At 47.5% G+C, this 25778-nt stretch overlaps 1 long non-coding RNA gene across 1 annotated transcript; it reads left to right on the top strand.

Moving 5' to 3' along the window:
• The first annotated feature begins 20812 nt into the window (after positions 1-20812).
• Positions 20813-23933, top strand: LOC102414122. Its single transcript, XR_329546.4, has 3 exons — positions 20813-21494; positions 21854-21977; positions 22356-23933. It is a non-coding gene; the product is annotated as an uncharacterized LOC102414122 (long non-coding RNA).
• The last annotated feature ends 1845 nt before the right edge of the window (positions 23934-25778 follow it).

The following is a 25778-nucleotide window of genomic DNA, read 5'->3' as shown; positions in this document are numbered from 1 at the left end:
CCCAATGATGTCTCATCCTTCTCAAAACTCCTCTAGTAACATGGCAAGTTGGTAGACTTGGCACCCAAGGCCTCACACTGACTGCTAGTTTTCCTGATGCTTGTGTCACGTGTCCTTTCCAGACTGGGTGAAAGGTGAGGACTGGTGAGGTGTCTTGTTCATCATGTGCCACAGGGCCCAGCACACTGCCCGGCAACATTACAAGTGGCTAGAATATAGGTGCTGAAACCCTCCTTGCGTGGTCTCACCTATCCTGACATTCCCCTAAGTGTGATACAGAGCTATCCATTTTATTTGCTTAGGTATTCTCTATTTAAAAGATGCAAATTGTATCCAGCTCCCTCCAGTTTATCTCCATGAGGTGCTGAGGACAGGCAGAGATGGATAGATTGCAAGAACAACTTTAGGAGATTGCCTGGGCTTATGCAGCAGCAAAATGAAAAAGGCCCCGGGCTCCAGTCTCAGCTCAGCCACTGACCATCAGGTTTTGCTGTTTCACCTCTCTTTCCTCGGTTTAATCATCTGTAAAATTGCTGAGCGATCATTGGGTATCTGCTTGAGCACAGGAGTCTCAAAAATCCTTTCTAACTCCTCAACCTAAAAATCCCATTTTTCCTAAAAGCCCTCATTGTGGTGAGCATTCCCAAGCTCACTTCCCAGGAGAGGCAGGGGTGCCCACACGAGCCCCCGCCTTGGGGACCAGCCCCCTTAAGGCTCTGTCCTCATTCTATTGAGTTAAACAACAACTCTGAGAGAGAGGCATTTTTAGGCTCCATTTGGCAGACCAGGAAATGAGACCCAGAGAAGGTTTGCCCGAGCCCAGCCAGCATGTCGCAGGGCTCCAGGGCTGTCACTCACTCCACAGCCTGTGTGCGCAGTGTTTTCCAGGAGCGTTATCCATCAGTGATTCTCAGACTTCAATATTTGAATCACCCGGGGATCTTGTGAAAACAGATCTTGATCCCATGACTCTGAGGGGCGGCCCCAGCTTCTGTGTTTCTAACAAGCTCCCAGGTGATACACCTGCTGCCTCATCTCTGAACCCCGCGGTGAATCACCAGGCACTATACAACCTGCGCGGCTGTGCCTGGCAGCCCTGCCAAAGTACAGCTCAAAAGCAGCAGAGCCGGTGCTTCACTTCAGGTCTTTTGGCTCAAAGTCTAGGGCAGTCTGTGAACCAGAACTTGGTGAAAAGCCCCTCTGCTCTGGGCCCAGGGGTCCCTGGAGAATTAGAGAAAGCTTGACAAGGAAAGACTTACTAAGAGGACCTCATTCCTGCCATGCCAGTCAGGAGTCCTTGGCCGGGGGCCCTTGGAGCTGGCACAGATAGATGTGTGCGGAGGTGGGGGCCCTGTGGGGGCAAGGAGCAGTCAAGGGGCTGCATGCCTGGCCTCACGGGAATGTGGGACCGGGAGGAATGAGGACTGGCAGCTGGACTCCCAGTCTGCAGCTCCCGGGGCGGTGATGAGCAGGGCATTCTTCAGTTCCCCGTGCAGGTGCTGAGAAGTAGGGATGATGCTCGCAAGCAGAGAGAGGCCCTGAGCTGCAGCCTCAGAAGCCTGCCTTCCCAGGATCCTTCCCGCCACAGCCAAGTTGGCTCAGAGCCTGTTTCCATTTGCTGGGGAACAGCCGGACATTTTACAGGGAACCCTGTGCACATGGGGGCTCCTTCTGGCCTCTCTGGGGTAATTGCCTGAGAGGCACAAGTGCTCCCTGGGTCTGGAGTCTCAGCTGGGGCCACCATCGTGACATAATATCCTGGGGCAGGCTTTGTAAACTCTAGAGATCTGTGCAAATGCCAGGAGTGCTGGGGTGGAAGGTGGGTCTGCAGTGAGGCGCAGTGGGGGAGGACCTAAGAGGGGCAAGGGTGAAAGAAGGGTTTCTAAGGAGAAACCAGAGAGGCCCTGGGGAAAAGCGGCAGAAGAGTGCTCGGTGAACAGACAAACAGAGCAGAGAATGGAGGGAACAGCCAATTTGCAGGTGGGGTGAGTGTGTACTAAGTTGCTTCAGTCGTGTCTGACGATTTGTGACTCTATGGACCGTAGCCCACCAGGCTCCTCTGTCCATGGGGATTCTCCAGGCAAGAATACTGGAGTGGGTTGCCATGACCTACTCCAGGGGATCTTCCCAACCCAGGGATCGAACCTGCGTCTCTTATATCTCCTGCATTAGCAGGTGGGTTCTTTACCACTGGCACCACCTGGGGAGCCCCTTGCAGGTGGGGGCCTGGGGCTGAACACTGCCCTGCCACTCCCCAGCTTCAGGCACGTATCTGCAGTTCTGGGAGCCTCCTTTGCTTCATGTGTACATGGGGACAATGAAGCCACAGAGACTGGGACGTGTCTCGGGTTATTGGGGGTGTACATGTTCATAGCACAGTATATGTGGGTTGATGCCAAGACTTGGGTCATGTGTGGCAGCTTGCTGAGCACTGAGCAGGGGCTGTGAGCCCTGCTTGGCCTGGAGTCCTGCACTGGCCTTGGACAAACGCCTTTCGCTTTCAGGGCCTTGGTTCCCCGTTTGCATAGTGGGGAAGGGTAGGTGTGAATGGCCCACAAGTATCCTTCTAGCCCTGGGCCTGGGCTCCAGATGGCTGCACGTTCTGTCCAGCAAGGCCTGAATTGGGCATCTATTCTGAAGCTTTGCCCTCTTCAACAAGGCTAAGCTGGCAGAGGTTTCCAGGACAGAGGTGAAGGGCCTCAGCCTCCAATGGGGCTGAAGCCTGAAACCAGTGACCATTCAGAAGCATCTCTCCTCCAGGCAGGGGCCCAGGACTACCAGGTCACCAGATGCAGGGTTAGATGGAGCAAGAGCCTGGCAGGGCCGTTTCTGGGCAGCCTGGTGGGTCCTGTGCGCATGGCCTCAAGGCTCCACTTCACCTTCTCGACTCCCTCGTCCACAGGCGGGCCAACCAGGGAGACATAGTGGCTTCTGCATCCAACTCAGAGCAGTCACACTGGAGAAAAAAGGATTAAGGACAGAAAAGAGGCTGATGTGGTCTGCCAGGCTGATTGGGATAGAAGGCACGTCCACAGAGAACACAGATGAGGATGTGGGAAATAAAACTCCCCGGCCCAAACCCAGAGAATGGACTTAGAGGCATGAGGTGCAGCGGGAAGCGAGGCTTTAAGGACAGTGTTGCAAGATGGGGTGTCTCGTGGGCAGGCACACCCAGAGTCGTTACAATGGGTTCTTCAGCCTCTCGGCATGCAAGTCCCTCCCCCAGCTCCTCATTGTCTGAGAACAAAGGGTTAACAATCTTCCTGAATGTCACCTGGATTTACTATTCTCCCCGCACACTTCTTCCCATTCTTATGTTTTGAATTCACCAATAGAATGAGTCCGTGCCAAAATCCTAGGCATTCCATTCTCCTTTTGTCTGGATTTATCCACGCAAGTACCCTAATGGCTATTATATCAGCAGGCTGTCACTCTGGGCTAGCTGTCCTTGAAAATGGACCTCTTTAAGTTTTTATTTCTTACAGGGAGACCAAGGCACAGAGGCTCGAGGTTTCATGGGAGCAGGTACCAGATCTGTAACCAGCACTGTGTACTTCTCTCAGCCACTTAGTCTCTTCTAGAACAAGCCATACAAATGCTGTTTCAGACAATTGTTTCCATCTTCTGATTCTGACTCTCTCCCAGGACAGCCCTTCTGAAATTCAAAGCCAGTGCACCTGTCCCCCAGAGTTGGCCGGCTGCTGGGAGAAACATCCTGGTTCTTCAACCATGATGTTCCCCACTAGGGTTGCTAGATTTCGGGGGGAAAATATTGCTTAATGAATACAGGACACCCAGTTAAATTTAAATCTCAGATGAACAATGAATAACTTTTCAGTGTAAGTACATCCTATGCAATGTTGAGGACAAGCTTATACTAAAACTATCTTGTCTCTCTGAGATTCAGATTTAGCTGTGTCTTGTGTCTAGAAACCCTACCTACCCACCTCCCAGGCCATCCTGCCCAACCCTCTCTGTGGGGGTGCTGGTGAGAGTTCAGAACATTAAGGGTCTCACTTTTGTTCAGAGAGTAGCTTTATTGGGCAGCCTCTAACTGCTCTGCCCTGCGTCTGCCCTCACTGCCAGCAGGCTCCCCTCCCGTAGGCCTGTGCGGTGTGTGTTGGCGTGGGGAGTGTCCTTCTCTGTCGCAACTGTGTTTATTGTCTCAGCGCTCGGCTCAGGCTCCAGGCGTGCGCCTGCCCTCTTGATTCCCTGTTCGCACTATTCATGACCTCCACTCAGCCACTTTGCCTTTGGTTGCTGGGCACCTAGAACACAATTTATTCCTTTCTTCCCCACAAAGTGGGAGTTCTGGGACGGGAGCCAAGGATTTGAGAAGGACCTCCAAAAGACGGAGTTCCCCGTGCCCGGCCCGCCTCCCTAAGGCTGGCCTCACACCTGTGGAATGGGTGTGCTCGGCTCCATGCCACAAGCGGGGGCTCCCAGATTCTCACAGACCTGCTCTGCTGAAAAAGGAAGTGACCAAAAATCCCAACCTTGACCCCAAAGGCTGTATGTTAAGTGCCTACTCTCTGCCAGCAAAAGGTTCAGTCAGCACCTCCATCCACTCCAGGGCTACAGAGGGGACAGGCCAGTGAGGCCCCTCTGCAAGGACAGAGGTGGGCTGAACACACACATCACACAAAACTCCCAGAAGCCAGTCATACATGTGACAGACCTCTCCCAGATTTCTCCTCCACTGGGCCTGGGCCTGTGTTCCCCCGAGGCCTAGTGAGTGATGGATCTTTATGAAAGTGATTTAGCAGGAAGTTCTCGAGGAGAAACGCAGAGCAGAAGAATGGGGAAGTGGGACAGGGAAGCAAAGAGAAAGAAGCTGACCAAGAGTATCAATTTAGTGGAAGCCGCACAGAGGGTCACTTTGGCCCATTCCCATGGGAAAACCTCAGAGTTGTCCCAGTCAGGGGCAAAGAGAGCTAGGGTATTGATACTTCTGCATGGCCAGTTCTTGGGAGACACAAATTTCCAGGCACTTCCTGTTTGGGGTGGTTACAGGCAGAGTGTATTTTCTGTTGGGCAATCCTCCAACAGAGAGAGGGTGTGAAGGCCCAGGGGTGGGCAAAGGCAGGGGAAATGTGGAGGGAAGGTTGGAGGGGTGTGGGGTCACGCAGGTGTAGGGGGCATAGGTCAGGAGAATGGGGGAGGGGAAGGTTAGGGAGGGCTTCCCTTTGGACAGCCCACTCAAAGCTCACCTCCCAGTCTGCTTCCCTCGGAAAAAACCTACCCTAACTTCTTGAGTAACCCTCAGCACTCTCGCCCCACCCCTGGAATTCTCCAGATCCAAAGCTATTACCGTAATAACAATAAGCCCATTGTGCACACTTCCTGACTAATCCCTTCCATGTGGCCTGGAGGAGAGAGGGGCAGGCCCAGGGACTGAAGGCCTGTCTTAGGCCAGGAGTTCAGGCTGAGCCATCTGGTGAGGTCAGGTGTGGGAAAGACCCTGGCCCACAGGCAGGCCCTGCCATCCCACCCGCTCTAACGCAGTTGGTTTCCAGGTTCTGCTCCATCACAGCCAAGGTCTGCTTCTGACTGTGTGTGTTAGTTGCTCAGCCATGTCCAACTCTGCAATCCCAAGGACTGTGGCCCACCACGCTCCTCTGTCCATGATTCTCCAGGCAAGAACAATGGAGTGGGTAGCCATTCTCTTCTCTAGGGGATCTTCCTGACTCAGGGATCTAACCCAGGCCTCTGGCATTACAGGCAGATTCTTTACCGTCTGAGCCACCAGCGTTCTGACTAGAACTGCAGAAATCTAAGGGTACTCCCTGAGCAGGCATGGTGCCCAAGATCCTGTGCTAGGCCCTTGCATTCCTCATTTCATTTTCCCTCCTGTCCAGCCCCACAATGTAGCTATTAGAGTCTGGTATTCAGATAAGGAATCCAAAGGTCACAGAGATTCAGCGGCTGATCGACTGGAATGTGCATGATTGCTGAGTGATGATGTCATGTCTAAATCCAGGCTCCTGGACCCCTCAGCTGGACATCACATCAGTCTGCATCTCCAAGGTCCTGTCTCCAGGAATCCGCACTGGAGTCAGTAAGAGGTGGAGTGGCCAAGCTCGGGCTGGATGGGCCAGGCCTCGTGTGTGCCTTGGCACCAGCAAAGCAGGGCATGCCCTAGATGAGAAGTTTTGGAGAAATTATCCATTTTTGAAAAATCGTTGTAGAGTCATAGTAGAAGAACTCAGACCATGGCAGGACTTCTTACTGTTATTTTGTGATTCAGTTCAGTTCAGTTTAGTCACTCAGTCGTGTCCAGCTCTTTGTGACCCCATGAATCGCACCACACCAGGCCTCCCTGTCCATCACCAACTCCCGGAGTTCACCCAGACTCACGTCCATCGAGTCGGTGATTCAATCCAGCCATCCCATCCTCTGTCGTCCCCTCTTCCTCCTGCCCCCAATCCCTTCCAGAATCAGAGTCTTTTCCAATGAGTCAACTCTTCGCATGAGGTGGCCAAAGTACTGGAGTTTCAGCTTTAGCATCATTCCTTCCAAAGAACACCCAGGGCTGATCTCCTTTAGAATGGACTGGTTGGATGATTTAGGATTAGCTTTATTTTAATTTGTAATTTGTAAGTGGAGGAGGGGGTGCATTTTATTCTTTTCTCCAGGCTCAGGTCCCATAAATAAAGGTCTTCATCTGACCCTGCATAGGTCTGGAGAATACTCTTGAGAGTCCCTTGGACAGTAAGGAGATCAAACCAGTCAGTCCTAAAGGAAATCAACCCTGCATATTCATTGGAAGGACTGATGGTGAAGCTGAAGCTCCAATACTCTGGCCACTTGATGTAAAGCGCTGACTCATTGGAAAAGAGCCTGATCCTGGGAAAGATTGAGGGCAGGAGGAGAAGGGGGTAACAGAGGATGAGATGGTTGGGTGGCATCACCAACTCAATGGACATGAGTTTGAGCAGGGTGTGGGTAGGTCCTGCAGGGAGGAGCTGCTTCCTGGTCTCTATGGCCCACGTGTTAACTTACCAAAGACAAACTGTGAAGCTTCCGCCTGCCAAGCCCTGTGCACCGCACTATGCAGGGGATACAGTTGTTTCTACTTCCTTACCTGGCACTCTTGGAGACAACTACACACACTGATGTGCTGTGTAGACTATAGAGTGCTGTGCACTCACTTCCCAGTTCCATAGGCCTCCCTCCTCTCCGCCTCTTCTGATAGGAAGCCACTCCAGGACCAGACAGGATCACACAGTCACACCACCTTTGAACATACAAGACCCCCTCCTGTGGCTGCTGATGGCCTCTGCTGAGTATGACAGAGGTTTACTCAAACTCTCTGGGGAAACATCAGTCTGCTGGCCCAGCACCCAGCCCAGGCCCATATACGTGGCAGCCACTCAGGAAATGTTGGTTCAAGTTTTCAGAATTGAATTGACCTCCGTCACTCCAGAGCCATAGGGGGTCATATTTTTCTAGAAGAGTTCCCTGGCTGGATTCCAATTGCCTTCTTGCTTCTTTCTTGAGTGTGTGTTCCGTACCTGCTCCCATCCCCCCTTCCCACCTGGTTCCCATGCTCCCCTTTCTGGCCCTGAGTTAGTCTCCTTTCTGGTAGACTGTGGTTCCGCCAGCTTCTCTTTCTTGCCTGAGACTCCATTCCCTTGTATTACCCACAAGGGGACAGAACATGTGCTTTGGAATCTAGGCCCCTTCATTTACTATCTGGGCAAGTCAGACAAGCAGTTTCCCTCCCCAAATCTCAATTTCCCTATCTATAAGATAGGGAGACTGGGTTGTTGGGATTATTTAAACAGAATAGCATATGCAAGTTGCCTGGCACATAATTAAAGTTTAAAATATCTTTCCCCTTAGGACCTCTCTGGTGATCCAGTGGTTAAGAATATGCCTTCCAATGCAGGAGATATGGTCCAGATCTCTGGTCAGGAAACTAAGATCCCACGTGCCTAGCAGCAACTAAGCCCATACACCACAACTACTGAGCCCATGTGCCAAAAGCCTGTGCTCCACAACCAGAGAAGAGTAGCCCGCACTCGCTGCAACTAGAGAAGGCCTGCAAGCACATAGCAATGAAGACCCAGAGCAGCCAAAAATGACAAATAAATAAGTTAAATACTTTAAAAATAAATAAATAAAAATATCTCTCCCCCTTAACAAAATCTTGTTACTTCTTTCCTTTCTTCTATTTGTTCTAGTAATGCTTATTAAGCACTTGCTTTCTACTAGAGACAATGCAAGGAAGACACAGTGCCAAGTGCATGCGTGTTCAGTAGTGTCTGACTCTTAATGCCCCCATGGACGATAACCCGCCAGGCTCTTCTGTTTGTAGAATTTCCCAGGCAAGAATACTGTAGTGGGTTGCCATGACCTCCTGCAGGGGATCTTCCTGACCCAGGGATTGCATCTGCATTTCCTGTGTCTCCTGCATTGGCAGGTGGATTCTTTAACATTGAGCCATCTGGGAAGCCCAGGGAAGACATAGTACCTGCCCTTAAGAACTGTAGAAAGGGTGAGAAAAATGAACAGAACCACACACTCTGAATAGAGAGGCGGGTCCTTAGGCAGCTCTGAAAGTCTTCCTGAGGAGATGAGGCCCGGAGAGTCCTGGACAGTCAGGAATCTCTAGGTAAGGATGATCTGGTAGTCAGGGGAGGTTTCCAAGTCAGCCAAGGAGGCTCAGGATTCAGGACATCTTCCAAGATTCTGTATCAATTCTGGGTCATAATTTTGTATTATTTTTATTTCAGGGCCCCCAAATTATATAAGGTTCAGTTCAGTTCAGTCACTCAGTCATGTCTGATTCTTTGTGACCCCATGAATTGCAGCACACCAGGCCTCCCTGTCCATCACCAACTCCCAGAGTTCACCCAAACTCATGTCCATTGAGTTGGTGATGCCATCCAACCATCTCATCCTCTGTCGTCCCCTTCTCTTCCTGCCCTCAATCCCTCCCAGCATCAGGGTCTTTTCCAATGAGTCAACTCTTCGCATGAGGTGGCCAAAGTACTGGAGTTTCAGCTTCAGCATCAGTTCTTCCAAAGAAATCCCAGGACTGATCTCTTTTAGGACGGACTGGTTGGATCTCCTTGCAGTCCAAGGGACTCTCAAGAGTCTTCTCCAACACCACAGTTCAAAAGCATCAATTCTTCAGCACTTAGCCTTCTTCACAGTCCAACTCTCACATCCATACATGACCACAGGAAAAACCATAGCCTTGACTAGACGAACCTTTGTTGGCAAAGTAATGTCTCTGCTTTTGAAGTTCAGGCCTGCTTAAATGTGCCTCAGTCATCTGTTGGAAAGCCTGATCTGCCTTTCTAGGGACTCTCTGCCAGATTTTCTATCATCCTCACCTTCTCTGCTTTCAGCACTCTTAGGGTGTTGCTCCCTCAGCCCTAGTCCCTGGCAGGGCATCTCTGGGTGAGCAGGGCAGGGCTTCTGCTTCCTGACTGGGTGGGGCTCTGTGACATGCGATGGACTGTGGTGAGTTCCCTGAGGGTGAGGGTTCTCCCCCTTGCACCCTGAAGGCATTGCACAAGGTAAGTCTCAGTGAGCTCTCATGCCTGTGGCCTCCCTGCACTGAGAGGCAGGCTGGGCATGAGTTGGCCTGGCTGCCAAGAATGACTGAAACCTAGAGGTGGGCCTGAGCAGGGCTTCTTTTGGACAGAGTGCACCCTCCTTCCCAGGCTTCCGAGGTGGCGCTAGTGGTAAAGACCCCGCCTGCCAATACAGGAGATGCAGGAGATGTGGGTTCAATCCCTGGATCAGGAAGATCCCCCGGAGAAGGGCATGACAACCCACTCTGGTATTCTTGCCTGGAGAATCCCATGGACAGAGGAGCCTTGCCGGTTAAAGTCCACAGGATCGCAAAGAGTTGGACACGACTGAAGCCACTTAGCACACATCCTCTTACCAGGTCGCCATGTTAGTGGAAAGGCTGGGTACAATGGCAGGCAAAACCTTCTACATTCTGGTGGCTGGGATGAAAGTGGAACCTATAAACAATCTGGACCTATAAGTGAAGCTTAAATGCATGGGCGTGGGGAATGGTGAATATAGTGAAGAGGTTGTGCTCAGATAAGAGCTTCTGTATCAATTATAAATCTCTTCCAATTTCTAACCTGATCTCCCAGGGCAGACCTACTTGGTTCCCCTAGCTGGTTCGGGGAGGCCCAAGGCCCCAGCAACATGCTTGACCCTACCAGGTCCAGGGGCTCTGGGTAGGGTTCAAGTGTTAGGTGGGCCCAGGGCAGCATCGCCACCTCCAGCAGCTGCCAACACTCATCCAACCTTACAAGGGCAGAGCCAGAGCAGACTGGGTCATCACAGTCTGGTGGGCAGCCCTGCCCCAGGGGCCAGCCCAGGAGCCACCCAGGAACAGTGACACACAGGTGAAGTCACAGCCCTGCGGGCCATTAAAAGCAAGTCCCTGAGCTTTCAGCTAATTACACAGGGCAGAAATGCACAGAAGCTGTCCACCCAGTCATTAAAACCCGGCACTGTCCTTACTCACTTGCTTCCTTCCTTCCTGAATAATTGAATAATTCACTCAAAATGCCATTAGGGCCCCTACCCCTTTCATGATACTTGTTGAAGGCAGCAGGGAGGTTGGGGTGAAGCAACCTTGAGTTGGCCAAGTGAAGTGGCAGCCACTGGGGTCAGGAGATTGGCTATACACAGAGGGACTGAGCAATAGGTTTAACATACTGAGTATGGTGGAGGCAGATTTCTTGCTATTGGAGAAGGAAGTTGCAAATATGAAATGGGAAGAAGCTAGAATGACTCCAGTGGTGGATTAGAAATAGAGTTATTGATATGACTTACAGTTTTTAATATATGGATACAGAAATAAATATAAATGTAAGTTCAGTACAGTTCAGTCGCTCAGTCGTGTCCGACTCTTTGCGACCCCATGAATCACAGCACGCCAGGCCTCCCTGTCCATCACCAACTCCCAGAGTTCACTCAGACTCACGTCCATTGAGTCAGTGATGCCATCCAGCCATCTCATCCTCTGTCATCCCCTTCTCCTCCTGCCCCCAATCCCTTCCAGAATCAGAGTCTTTTCCAATGAGTCAACTCTTCGCATGAGGTGGCCAAAGTACTGGAGTTTCAGCTTTAGCATCATTCCTTCCAAAGAAATCCCAGGGCTGATCTCCTTCAGAATGGACTGGTTGGATCTCCTTGCAGTCCAAGGGACTCTCAAGAGTCTTCTCCAACACCACAGTTCAAAAGCATCATTCTTCGGCGCTCAGCCTTCTTCACAGTCCAACTCTCACATCCATACATGACCACAGGAAAAACCATAGCCTTGACTAGACGAAACTTTGTTGGCAAAGTAATGTCTCTGCTTTTGAATATGCTATCTAGGTTGGTCATAACTTTCCTTCCAAGGAGTAAGGGTCTTTCAACTTCATGGCTGCAGTCACCATCTGCAGTGATTTTGGAGCCCAAAAAAATAAAGTCTGACACTGTTTCCACGGTTTCCCCTATTTCCCATGAAGTGATGGGACCAGATGCCATGATCTTCATTTTCTGAATGTTGAGCTTTAAGCCAACTTTTTCACTCTCCTCTTTCACTTTCATTGAGAGGCTCTTTAGTTCTTCTTCACTTTCTGCCATAAGGGTGGTGTCATCTGCATATCTGAGGTTATTGATATTTCTCCCGGCAATCTTGATTCCAGCTTGTGCTTCTTCCAGCCCAGCGTTTCTCATGATGTACTCTGCATAGAAGTTAAATAAGCAGGGTGACAATATACAGCCTTGACGAACTCCTTTTCCTATTTGGAACCAGTCTGTTGTTCCATGTCCAGTTCTAACTGTTGCTTCCTAATCTGCATACAGGTTTCTCAAGAGGCAAGTCAGGTGGTCTGGTATTCCCATCTCTTTCAGAATTTTCCACAGTTTATTGTGATCCACACAGTCAAAGGCTTTGGCATAGTCAATAAAGCAGAAATAGATGTTTTTCTGGAACTCTCTTGCTTTTTCCATGATCCAGTGGATGTTGGCAATTGATCTCTGGTTCCTCTGCCTTTTCTAAAACCAGCTTGAACATCAGGAAGTTCATGGTTCACATATTGCTGAAGCCTGGCTTGGAGAATTTTGAGCATTACTTTACTAGCATGTGAGATGAGCGCAGTTGTGCGGTAGTTTGAGCATTCTTTGGCATTGCCTTTCTTTGGGATTGAAGTACACACATGCAAATATTCTCTAGCTCTGGCCGCTGACAGGGCCTGGAAACAGCAACCCCCTCCCTCCCCAACAAGAGCAATGAGCAAACTTGGAAACCAGATATGCTTCTTAACACCATTCTCCACTAAAAGAAACCAGGGCTCCTTGGAGAAATGGCTACTCCCAAGGGCGAGTCAGGGGAAATAGTTAAACAGCTGAAACATCTTACAGTTTCAGTTGGAAAACACTCAAAGAATCATGGGGACATGTCAAAAGGAAATGAGATAATATCCAGAATATATAAAGAACTCCTACACTCAACAACTACAAAACAGACAATCCAATTAAAATATAGGCAAACAACCTGAATAGATTTGCTCCAAAGAAGACACACAAATGTCCAACAGGTACCTGAAAAGATGCTCAGTGTCACTAATCATTAGAGAAATGGAAATCAAAACTACAATGAGAGTCTGTCCCACTAGGATTAGGATGACTACTATGAAAAAACAAAAATAGCAAGCATTGGCAAGAATGTAAAGAAATTGGAACACGTTTGGACTGTCCATGTAGCTGCTATGGAACACAGCATGGTGATTCCTCAAAAAATTGAAAATAGAGTTACCGTAAGATCCAGAAATCTCACTTCAGGTATATACTCAAAAGCATTGAAAGAAGGGGACTCAAAGAAATATTTGTACACTTACGTTCATAGCAACATTATTCACAATAGCCAAAAGGTGAAAGCAACTCAAATGTCCCATTGATGAGTGGATGGATAAACAAAATGTGGTCATACATATGGTGGGGTATTATTCAGCCTCAAAAAGGAAGGAAACTCTGACACATGCGATAGCATGGATGGACCTTAAAGACACGGTGTTAAGTGAAATAAGTCAGTCATAAAAGGACAAATACTGTATTATTTCATTTATAAGAGGTGCCTAGAGTAGTCAGAGTCAAAGAAATAGGAGAATGGTGGTTTCCAGAGGCTGAGAGAGTGGGAAAAAGGGAATTATTGTTTAATGAGGACAGAGTTTCAATTTTATAAGATGGAGTTTTGGGGACTTCCCTGGTGGTCAAGTGGCTAAGAATCTGCCTGCCAATGTAGGGAACACGGGTTCAATCCCTGGTCCAGGAACTAAGATTCCAAATGCTGCAGGTCAGCTAAGCCAATGAACCACAACTGCTGAGCCCGTGCTCCAGAGCCTGCAAGCGTGGCTACTGAGCCCGTCCTCCAGAGCCTGCGAGCCGTGGCTACTGAGCCCGTGGGCCCTAGGGCCTGTGCTTCACAATAAGAGAAGCCGTCGCAGTGAGAAGCCAGCACACCACAACTAGAGAAAGCCCGTGTGCAGCAACGTAGAGCCCGTGCACCCCAACAAAGACCCAGTGCAGCCAAAAACAAATAAATTTTTAAAAAAGGAACAGCAATTAAAAAAAGAGTTCTGGAGATGAATCGTGACGATAGTGGCGCAACAATGCAAATGCCCTTAATACCAATGAATTTTACACGAAAATATCTAAGAGGATACATTTTATTTTATGTGTGTTTTACCACAATTTTTTAAAAAAAATTTTAAAAGAATTTTAAAGGACACAGAAATCAATTTGAAGCACTCTAAATTCCCAGATCTGGGACAATTTGAGCATCAAATAAATACTGATTACAGTCCATCAGACTGTATTCATGTAAAGAAATAAATCAGTAAACAAATGGGGAGAAGAGAAGCCTCCTCCTTAGAGCAGAATGCCAACTAATAAATGTAGAGGGAATAATAGAATTAGAAAAACCAGATTTTGCAGCCATTGTAGAAACATTTGATGTGGGCAAGACTCATTCGTGGATGTTAAAATTATCGGGTGAAATTATCATGAGGAACAGAATATTTACATACTCTCAAACTCTCCACAAAATATTTAATTGTTGTTCTTATTAATTAATTTAACATTGGAGAAGCCTGGCAGATGCCATCTTAACCAAGTGTTAAAAGTTAATGTTGCCAGTAATGGGACAAATTGACCAGGTGCCACTCATCAGGATACACAGGGAAGAACACAGCATCACTTCTGTGACATTCCTGCCAAAGGTGAATAATATCAGATAAACTCACATTGAGAGACATTCTACAAAATAACCGGACTGTAATCTTCACGAGTGTCAAAGTCATGAAAGTAAAGATTGAGAGACTGTCTCAGACTGAAAGAGGTGAAAGATACTTGATAACAAAAATGCAATGTGTGATCATGGACTGGACCTTTTTGATATAAAGGACAGTATTGGGATAATTGTTGAAACTGAATCCATAGATTAGTTGGTAGTATTATAGTATCCTGACTTCCTGGTTTTAATGTGGTTTTGTGAGAAAAATAAGCTCTTTTTCTTTTTCTTTCCTCCTTTGCTTCCTTCTTTCTTTCCCTCCACCCTCCTTCCCTCCCTCCTTTCTTTTTTCCCTCTCTCCTTTCTTCCCTCCATCCCTCTTTTCTTTCTTCCTCTCTTTCTTTTTACCAATGCATCTACTCTGTTACCCACTTGTGAAAACATACTCAACAAAATTACAGTAAGTCCCCTACATACAAACACGTTCCTTTCCAAGAACATATTCGTTAAGTCCAATTTGTTCATAAGTCCAGCAAAGTTGGCCTAGGTACTCAACCAGCACAATCAGCTATATGCCACTGTACTATAATGGGGTTGTAATACTTTTCACACAAATAATAGATAAAAAGCAAACAAACCAAAAATAAAGAAAACGTGTTTAATCTTACACTACAGTACCTTGAAAAGGACAGTAGTAATACAACAGCTGGCATGCAGGGTCAGGAATCAAGTGTACAGGCAAAGAAGAGTTCCTGGATAGAGCAGCAAGAGGAGGTGGGAGACGGTAGAGTACTACTGTACTCTATCCAGTTGTTGTTGTTTAGACGCTAAGTTGCCTCTGACTCTTGCCACCTCATGGACTGTAGCCCACCAGGCTCCTCTGTCCATGGGATTTTCCAGGCAAGAATACTGGAGTGAGTTGCCATTTCCTTCTCCAGGGGATCTTCCCAGACCAGGGATCAAACCCTTGTCTCCTGCATTGGCAGGCGGACCCTTTACCACAGGGCCGCCAGGGAAGCACGCTCTGAACAGAAGTGCACAGTGAAGCACACAGGAGCCCGGCCGCTTCTGGAGGGTGCGTGCATGAGCCGGCAGGCACCAGACGCGTGAACTGACTTGCTTGGCTGGACACGCAAACACACTGACATCTCTGAAAGTTTGCACCTTGAAGGTTCACATGCAGGGGACGCACTGGAAGTGCCTATGTCTACCAAATATCGTTCTGTATGTTCTACATGTAGAACAGTATTTAAGTAGTTTTGTTTGTAACGGATCCTAATTAGAAATTACTTGTATAAGTCTAATCAGGGTGCCGTAACAGAATACCATGGATGGGATGACTTTAACAACAGAAATGTATTTCCACACAGTCCCAGAGGCTGGAAGTCCAAGATCAAGGCACCAGTGGGCTTGGTTTCTGATGAGACCTCTCTCTCCTGCTTACAGGCTGCCGCCTTCTTGCTCTCACCTGGCCTTTCCTTTCCACTTCTTCTCCCTCTTCTTATAAGGACACCAGTCCTGTTGGATTAGGGCCCCACCCTGGTGATCTCTTTTAACCCTAATAACCTCCTTAAAGGCCCAATTTCCAAATACAGTCACATTGGTAGTTAGGGATTCAATTCATGAATTTTGGCAGGACACAATTCATTCCATAACAGTACCCAAATTCCCATTAACAGTGGAATGCATAAATAGTATCATATTTATTCAGTGGAATACTACATGGCAATGAGAATGAACTGCTAATACACACAACAACATGGGTGAATTTCACAGACAAAACATTGAGCAAACATTTCAGACAGAAAAGGATACAGACTGTATGCTTTCACGTATATGAAAGTCAAAAACAGGCAAAGCTAATCTACGGTAAAGTTGTTTGAATAACAGGAGTGGTAGGTTTGCCTCAAAAGAACATGAAGAGACTCCTCGGGTACCAAAATGTTCTGGGCCTCAGGCTGAGTAGTGATTACATAGCTGTTTACATATGTAAAAATCAATGAAGCTGAAACCATAGAAGCAACCCAAGTGTCCATTGCCTGATGAATGAATAAGCGAACCACGGTCACACTTGTGGGGCGCTTTTATTCCACCTTAAAAAGGAAGGAAATTGTGCAGTTTTACAACACGGATGAACCTTGAGGACATGCTGAGTGAAAAAAAAGGACAAGTACCGTATGAGTCCACTTCTATGAAGTACCTGGAGTAGTCAAAAGCATAGAGATGGAAAGTAGACAGTGGTTGCCAGGGGCTGGGAGGACAGGGAAATGGGGAGTTCTTGTTTAATGTGCGTAGAGTTTCAGTTGTACTTGATGAAAGAGTTATGGAGATGGGTGTTGTGATGGTTATACAGCAATGTATTTAATACCACAGAACTAACTATACGCTTAAAATGCTTAATATAGTAATTTTTATGTATTTTATCACTATGAAAAAAATTGGAGAAAAAAATCTGTCAGGCTGTAACATAAGATGTATACAGTTTAGTATATAAAGATCATATCTCTTACTTAAAAAAACTAAAAAAATATGGAGGGTAATGAGCTGAAATATGGTGAGAATGTATGGTATGGAGTGAAAATAGGGGAGGGCGTGGGAAAAGGCTGGAAAGAGACAGACCCTGGTTCTAGGCCCTTGTAGGGTTTGGATTTTTTTCCTTATAAGGAGTTTAGATTTTTTCCCCAAAAAAAGAAGCCATCAGAAAAGGTCTAAGCAGGAAGTGACATGGTCGTGTTGTATTTTAAAGACCTTTCTGGCTGCAAAGGGCTCAGCAGACTTGAGGGGCAGGAGTGGAGGCAGGAAGATCCATCCACATTAACCCCTGTGGTCCCAGCCAAGGATGACAGAGACTTGGCCCAGGCAGGTTCCAGAATCATGAGAGTTGTTGATGAATTGTTAGTAGGATGAGAGAGAGGCAGGACTCCCGGAGATACCCGGGCCTTTGCCTCAAGTGACTGGGTGGGCTATGATTCATCGTTTAGGACTGGGAGAGGTTTAGGGCACAGGGGGAAAGGATGTGGGTTCAATCATGACGTGCTGAGTTTGAGGTGCCCACAGAACATCCAGGAGACAGTGAGAAAGAAAAGTTTGGAGCGCACAAAGAGAGCGGGCTCGAATGCCAAGCCTAGGGGCAGGAACACAAATGAAAAAGCGGCTGTGAGTGGAATGAAGTGGAAAGTGGCTGTGAGTGGAATGAAGTGATGGAGACTACGGGAAAATGGGGGAAGTGGTGTTTTTGGTGAAGGAGGAAGCTGCCAGCCAGAGCTCATGTAGAATAAAGATCCAGCAGGGCAGACCTACCAAGTATTCAAGAAAAAATGGGAATCAGGATTTTGAATATGAAATCTGCAGAGTAAAACAACATTTTTAATTGAAGTATACTTATAGAAAAGTGCATGAATTCTAAACGTACAGCTTGAAAAATTATTGTAAAATGAATTCACTTTTGCAAATCTGTTGATTTTCAAATGTTTAATGACTAATTTATTTTATTTTATTTTATTTTTAAACTTTACATAATTGTATTAGTTTTGCCAAATATCAAAATGACTCCACCACAGGTATACATGTGGTCCCCATTCTGAGCCCTCCTCCCTCCTCCCTCCCCATACCAGCCCTCTGGGTCGTCCCAGTGCACCAGCCCCAAGCATCTAGTATCGTGCATCGAACCTGGACTGGCAACTTAACGACTAATTTAAACTTTTTAAAAGATACCGCAGCAAGGACTTCTCTGGTGGTCCAGTGGTTAAGACTCCTCTCTTACACTACAGGGGGTGGGGTTCGATCCCTGGTCAGGGAAGTTCCACATGCCATGCAGTGTGGTGAAAAGAAAGATACTGTAGGCAAAACAGAACATATCTGCGTGGGCCTGGGGCTACCATTTTGGAAAATGAGGTGGAGGTTTCAGAAGAACATGTAGCTGGTCTGTGGAGTCAAGGTTGTGGAAGAAACCGAGAAACTGAAAGTGGAGAGCTAGAGGAGAGAGAGCGGGGACAGGGTTTGGGGAATGCTGGGTCTCACTGAAAGATGTGAAGATAAGAGGAAGCTCCAAGGCCCTTGGGTTCCATGAGGTGACCAGCTGTGGCTTAGAGATCTGTGACCGGACCATCCAGGATAGGGCTTCAGAGAAGAGGTGGCTTCACACGTAGACGGGGAAAGCCTAAAGTGTCATGGTCCCTTAGGACCCCCTAGATACCACGGCAGACTCTAAACGCTGCTTAGGAAAACAGATTAGAGGAATTGATGGTTCTCTGATTTCATTTTCTCTTTTGATGAAAAATAGATGACTTTTACATGGTGGCAGAACAAACTGAAGCTTGAGTATGGACACAGCTACATCATCGATGCTGTGAATTTTCCCAGCTCTTTCGTTTCCCATCGCTCCACTCGTGACTCATTATGGGGCCAACACCCAACTCCTTCCCCAAAGTCACTCACCATCCAGGGAGGGAGACACTCTCTTCCAGATGAGAAAACAAACAACCCCATGACCAGGGAGGGATGGGGCCCAAGGAGGAACGGCTCTCAGTTTGAGGTTTGTGAGGAGGTGAAGACCAGGCTGAGCATCAAACAGTGTCTTTAAAGGAAGAAGAGGAAGAGGATGGGGGCATCCTAGGAAGAGAGGACAATGCGAGCGAAGGCTCAGAGGTGTGAAACAGCTTGGTTGTGTGGGAAACCACAAGAGTCTATGAAGGTTGTGAGTAAGGCTGTGAGTGAAGGGAACTCAGGCAGGGCATTGAGAGGGGCGCTGCTGCGGGACAGGCTGTCTCCCACAGCCCGTCCGCAAGGACCATCTCACTTTCCCACACCTCCTAGTCCTTTGTCCTCTCCTCTCCACTCAAGCCAGTCTTTAGACCACAATTCCCTTCCCCATTGTCGCACTTTACCTCCATCCTAGAAAACCATGTTCCTTGAATGCCTGGTCCAGGCCACCTACCTGTCTGAATCCCCCACGAAGGCCCTGAATCCTCCCTCCCACCTTACCCAGCCCATCACTGAAGAGCTAATCATGGCTCACCCCGGGCCTCTGTTGCTACTGTTCTAACCCTGTAGAGTGTCCATCTTCCCCTCTGACCATGGCACACCCAGATGGAGTTTCAAATCCTAGCATGGTGCTAGGCCCATAGCAGAGTGTTTTTTTCCTTGCTATATAGGCTTTCTTTTAAAAAAAATTATTTCTTATAATTGGAGGATAATTACTTGACAATATTGTGATGGTTTTTGCCATACATCAACCATAGCAGATATTTAAGAGCTTGTTGAACGAGTTGTCAGAGAATCCAGCCCTTTGAGTGAAATGACACCCAGTGTCCGCTATTTGAAGACAGTCCTGAGAATATTGTTTCACAAACTTGGCAGTTGCAAGAATTATGTGGCAGTATTTTTTAAAAGCATAAAACACTGAGAAAGTGCTCCCTTCGGGGGAGGACCCCAGGGACATCAAGAAGATTGTGTCTCATTTGAACACAATTTCCCTCTTCCTGTTGACGTCTTGTGTTGTGCTGTGAAAAGGCTGCAACCCTGCACCTTCGGGCAGGCGCACTCAGCTGGGGAGATCACCAGGGCAGCTCTTTGGGGAAGGGCATTTGGAGGCCCCGGGACTGTACTACTGGGACCAAGTAGGCACTAGGCCCAGACTTCCCTCCACGCCAGACTTGTGGAGGAGGGAGTCACACACACCTTGCCTGGGGCATCATGGGTGTGCCACTGCCTGGATAATTTAGCCTGCCCCAGACCTCAGTTTCTTCATCTGTGAAATAGGACTAAGCCCTTTCTACTAGAGCTGTTACAAACAGTGAGATATTGAACAGAGAACACTGAGCATGCTGACTGGCACTGGCTAATGATTAACAAAGACTTCCTTCGCCCAGCCTCACAAACTCAGGGAGATGGTGAAGGACAGGGAAGCCTGGCATGCTGCAGTCCATGGGGTCACAAAGAGTTGGAATGACTGAACAATGAGTCAGTCATCAAGTGACTAAACAACAAGTGAGTGACTGAACAAGTCTCACAAGCACATAGTCTGGACCTGGCCTCTGGAATCATAGCTGTCTAAGGAACACAGGTTGAGTAGCTAATCACATCAAAGTTTGCACTGATATCTAGTTTTTCCTTTAGCAGGGCCTCTTGGTGCCAGAAAAGTCTTTGTCTTCCTAAGGAAGGGCGTTCAAATGGTGGAAGCAAGTTGGGAAGACTGTTGGCTCAGGGCCTTCCACAGGTGAGCATGTGTGATCACCTCTGATTATGTCACCCCGTACCCACCCCCTCAAAAGCACCAGTAGCTCCCTGGCCTTTTTGCTATTGTTCAGTCATGTCTGACTCCTTGTGACCACATGGACTGCAGCACGCCAGGCTGTCCTCCACTATCTCCCAGTTGACTCAAATTCATGTCCATTGAGTCAGTGATGCCATCCTACCATCTCATCCTCTGCTGCCTCATTCTCCTTTTGCCTTCAATCTTTCTGAGTATTAGGGTCTTTTCTAATGAGCTGGCTCGTCTCATCAGGTGGCCAGAGGACTGGACCTTCAATTTCAGCATTGGTCCTTCTAGTGCATATCCAGGATTGATTTCCTTTAGGGCTGACTGGTTTGATCTCCTTGCAGATCTCCCTGGCCGTTACCCATGGGATAAGATCTCACCTCATCAGCCAGGTTTTCAAGGCCCTTGGTGGTATAACCACCATCTGCTTTCATCATTCATCCCATATTCATGCCCAGGTCCCAGCCCTGTGTCTGCACTGAGGCTGTAACCTGGGCCTGGAGCTCTTTCTTCTCTCTTAGCTGACCCCCATTAGCCATCCACCTTCTGGTTTTGGGATTTCCCTGGTGGCTCAGACAGTAAAGCGTCTGCCTGCAATGCAGGAGACCCAGGTTCAATCCCTGGGTTGGGAAGATCCCCTGGAGAAGGAAATGGCAACCCACTCCAGTACTCTTGCCTGGAAAATTCCATGGACTGAGGAGCCTGGTGGGCTACAGTGCATGGGGTCTCAAAGAGTCAGACACGGCTGGGCGACTTCACTTTCCTAGTTAAAGGCCATCTGGGCCTCTGCTGGAACATAGTTTTCAGTTGTTTGTGTCTGTATTTCAGCTTCCCCACAAGGCCCTCTGCATCTGTGGCAAGGACACACTTCAGAATCCCACTTAGGGCCTGCACAGTGCCATGCTCAATCCCTCCTTACAGATGACAAGGGGCAGAGCTTCTAAACCTAAGCCTGGCCCAGGTCGGAACATACAGGTGAGCTGAGGAATAGAAGGGTGGGAACACACCCCTCCTGCGGGCTCTCTGGGGGGATTTGGGGGTCCTGCTTGCGGGATGTTCTGTTTTCTTCACTGATACAAAGGCATGTGGCAGTTGCTTGCATCTGTCTTTGGCCGCTCTAAGAATGCAAAGAAAATTGTCTATTCCTCCTCTGCTGCCACATTCGGATGACCTCCTCTAGCACTGCACCAAAAAGCAGCAGTTTGCAAAGTGCCCCAGAGATGCTGCAGGCAGTCCCCAGGTCCCCAGCCCTGTGCCTGGAAACCAGCCTTAGATCTCAAGCAGTGGAGCCAGCCAAAGGCAAATGGGTTCAAGCCTTGCTCTTTCCGGTCTAGGCTTTCTGTTATAAAGAAGAAAAATGGAGGTGATCAGGGAAGCTTTCTGGTGGAGGAATCCACAAGATCCCACTGAAGGAAGAAAATGACCCAGGACAGGAGCAGGCATAGGACTGGCATGTGGGTGAGTGTATCTCTGTCTCATGCACAGCCGGTGCCCAGGAAGTAGGGAGCCAGGCTTGGGCGAAAGCGGCCTGGAGATTCCACCACTTCTGATGCCAGTTGGTGTCTGTCCCAAAAGCAGGACGAGGGCCATTATTCCCATTGTACAGAGAAGAAAGCTAAGGCTTAGACAAGTCAAGAGCACACAACTCAGCCAGTTAGGGTTGGCAGAGCCAGGTCTTCGATTTCAAGGCCAGAGCCCCTTCATTATACCAGGCTGCTTCTCACAGAAGGCCGGTTTGGCGGTGATAAAGGGGAGATGTGCTCTTTGTTTGATGTTTGTGAGTGTGATATCATAATTTTTAATAAGTAATATATATTTGTCCTGTTCTTGGCACAGAGTTCTCCAATCCTTGGAACTTCACAGGATGAGAGGAATACAGGTGTTTTCTGTTATGTTATTGAAGTGACTTTAGGAAAGTGCCTGGGATCACCAAAGGATGGGGGCTGGTCACCAGAGGAAGCAACCACACGTAATGAGAGTTGGACATTTCAGTCCCATTCTCCATCCCTATTGCCCTCTCCTATCCCCGACCTCCAGAGAGAGGAAAGAGGCTACAGATTAGGTTCAATCGCCAATGGCTAGAGATTTAACCAACTGGGCCTATGTCATGAAATCTCCATAAAAGCTCAAAAGGACTGAATTTAGGGAGCTTCTGTATGGCGGACATGTAGAGGTACCGGGAGAGCAGCGCTCACAGAACACGCTAGTTCTGTGTGCTCCCCCGTATCACCTTACCCTTTCTATCTCTCCCTCTGGCTGTTCCTAAGTTAAATCTTTTCACTATGAACCAATAATCTAGTTAGTAAATATTTGGGGGGCTTCCCTGGTGGCTCAGTAGGTAAAGAATCTGCCTGCAATGCAAGAGACACAGGAGACTAGGGCTCAATCCCAGGGTCAGGAAGATCCCCTGGAGGAGAGTATGGCAACCCACTCCAATATTCTTGCCTGGAGAATACCATGGACAGAGGAGCCTAGTGGGCTACAATCTATGGGGTTGCAAAGAGTCTGCCATGACTTAGAAACTGGACAACACAAATGTTTTTTGAGTTCTGTAAGCTGCTCTAGAAAATTAATCAAACCAAGGAGGGGGCACGGCAACCTCCTCCAGTCTCTAGTCAGCATTTCGGAAGCGCTGAACTTGAGAATGGGTGGTAGGAGCAGTCTTGTAGGACTCAGCCCCTAACCCCTGGGGATCTGATGCTATCTCCAGGAGATAGTGTCAGAACTGAGTTGAATTATGGATGGCCCAGCTGATGTCACAGAATTGCTTGGTGTGAGGAAGAAAACCCACATGTTAGTAGAATTGGGAACAGAATTGAACAAGTGGAACTCTTACACATGACTGGCAGGAATGTAAACTGGTACAGCAGCACTTTACAAAAGTGTTTAACCACATCTGCTAAAGCTGAACACGTGCATACCTGGTAACTCAGCAACTCTGCCCCTATGTTCCAAACACATTCTAGGTACTAGAATGTTCACAGCAGCACTAGCCATAAAGCAAAAAGCAACCTGGAAATTCCCAAATGCCCATTAACAATACAATGGATAAAAATATTCTAACATATTTATACAGTGCAATTCTAAATAGCAATACGAATGGACAAATGGCAACTGCATAGAAACAGGTAGATAAATGTCACAAACATAAGGCTAAACAAAAGAGGCAGGTACCAAAGAGTAAACATTATGTGAACCCACTTATATACAGCATTCAAACCGGGCAAAACTTAATCAAGTGAACCCCCACCGCCACCCTGGTAACCAGTACCCCAGAAGTCCCTAAGTTCTGGGGAGGAAGATGGAGGGGGTTTAGGGTGGGGGGCACATGTGCACCGTGGCTGATTCACGTTGATGTATGGCAAAAACCATCACAGTAGTGTAAAGTAATTATCCTCCAATTAAAATAAATTAATTAATTAAAAAGAAATCTCTAAAAATAAAGATGGAAGACAAAAAAAAAAAAAAAAAAAAAAAAAAAAAAAAAAAAAGAAATCTCTAACTTCTAACACCATTTTCTGTGTGTATGTTACTTTCAGTAAACAAGCAAACTTTTTTAAACTGAGGACAATCTCCATAAACTGATACAGAGTGATCCCCGGATGTGATGTTAAATGAAAAACTCAAAGTCAAAAATATACCTATAGCATGTAAATTTTCATGACAGAAAGAAAGAGAAGTAAGAAATTTTATATGACTGATTTTTCAAAAAAATACAGAAAGGGCAAACTAATGAGATCAGCTATCCTCCGAGGTTGGGTGGGAATGGGGTGGGAGGGCTATAGGTATTGCTCTCAGCATAACTTTTTGGACTAGAATTGACTTTTGGAACCATGTTAAAGCTTTATGTACTCAAATAATAACAACAACAACAGCAGCAACAATAATAAAAGATGGGGGAGATTCCTAAAATGAAATACATACACAAACAAGCCTAACTGTATTTCAAATGAATAACATAACCATGCTGAAAGAGAAAAAAAGCATAATTTAAGAAAGTTTTGAACACAGTATTTTGACTACATACTCCCAGACAAGGCTTCCCTGGTGGCTCAAGCGGTAAAGAATCCGCCTGCCATTCAAGACCTGGGTTCGATCCCTGGGCTGGAAAGATCCCCTGGAGGAGGGCATGGCAACCCGCTCCAGTATTTTTGCCTGGAGAATCCCCATGGACAGAGGAGCCTGGCAGGCTACAGCCCATGGGATCACAAGGAGTTGAATACAACTGAGCGACTAAGCACAGAAGAGGACAGCACAGCACACCCAAAGGATGAGAAAGGGCTGCAAAAATATCAGACTCAAGTTAGCAGTTTTGCTTTTCAGAGTGGCTGCTGTTGTTCAGTCGCTCAGTCATGTCCAACTCTTTGCAACTCCATGGACTGCAGCATGCCAGGTTTCCCTGTCCTTCACCATCTCCTGGAGCTTGCTCAAACTCATGTCCATTGAGTTGGTGATGCCATCCAACCATTTCATCTTCTGTAGTCCCCTTCTCCTCCTGCCTTCAATCTTTCCCAGCAGCAGGGTATTTTCCAATAAGTCGGCTCTTAGCATCAAGTGGCCAAAGTATTAGAGCTTTAGCATCAGTCCTTCCAATGAATATTCAGAATTGATTTCCTTTAGGATTGACTGGTTTGATCTCTTTGCAGTCCAAGGGACTCTCAAGAGTCTTCTCCAACACCACAGTTCAAAAGCATCAATTCTTTGGTGCTCAGCCTTCTTTATGGTCCAACTGTCACATCCATACATGACTACTGGAAAAACCATAGCTTTGACTATACGAACCTTTGTTGGCAAAGTAATGTCTCTGCTCAGGTGATCAATTCTGAAATGACTTTCTTTGTGTTCTAGGACTGAACAAATGAGTAAATGTGATGAAAGTCATGGATCTAAGTTTTTTGCTGTTGGAGAAGTGAATTAAAAATATGGCAACAGGGAGGACAAGAATGTTCCTCTAGGATGTAACAACATGAGCTCCTGAGTTTATAAATAGATATTTAAATAGATATCAGTTCAGTTCCATTCTGTTCAGTCAGTCATGTCCGACTCTTTGCAATCCCATGAACTACAGCATGCCAGGCCTCCCTGTCCATCACCAACTCCTGGAGTTTACTCAAACTCATGTCCATCGAGTTGATGATGCCATCCAACCATCTTATCCTCTGCCGTCCCCTTCTCCTCGTACCTTCAATCTTTCCCAGCATCAGGGTCTTTTCAAATGAGTCAGTTCTTTGCATCAGGTGGCCAAAGTATTGGAGTTTC

The sequence above is a fragment of the Bubalus bubalis genome, chromosome 20, assembly GCF_019923935.1.
Source record: "Bubalus bubalis isolate 160015118507 breed Murrah chromosome 20, NDDB_SH_1, whole genome shotgun sequence".
Taxonomy (NCBI): Eukaryota; Metazoa; Chordata; class Mammalia; order Artiodactyla; family Bovidae; genus Bubalus; species Bubalus bubalis.
The sequence above is the reverse complement of the archived record's forward strand: the minus strand, read 5'-3'. Positions and strand labels throughout refer to the sequence as shown.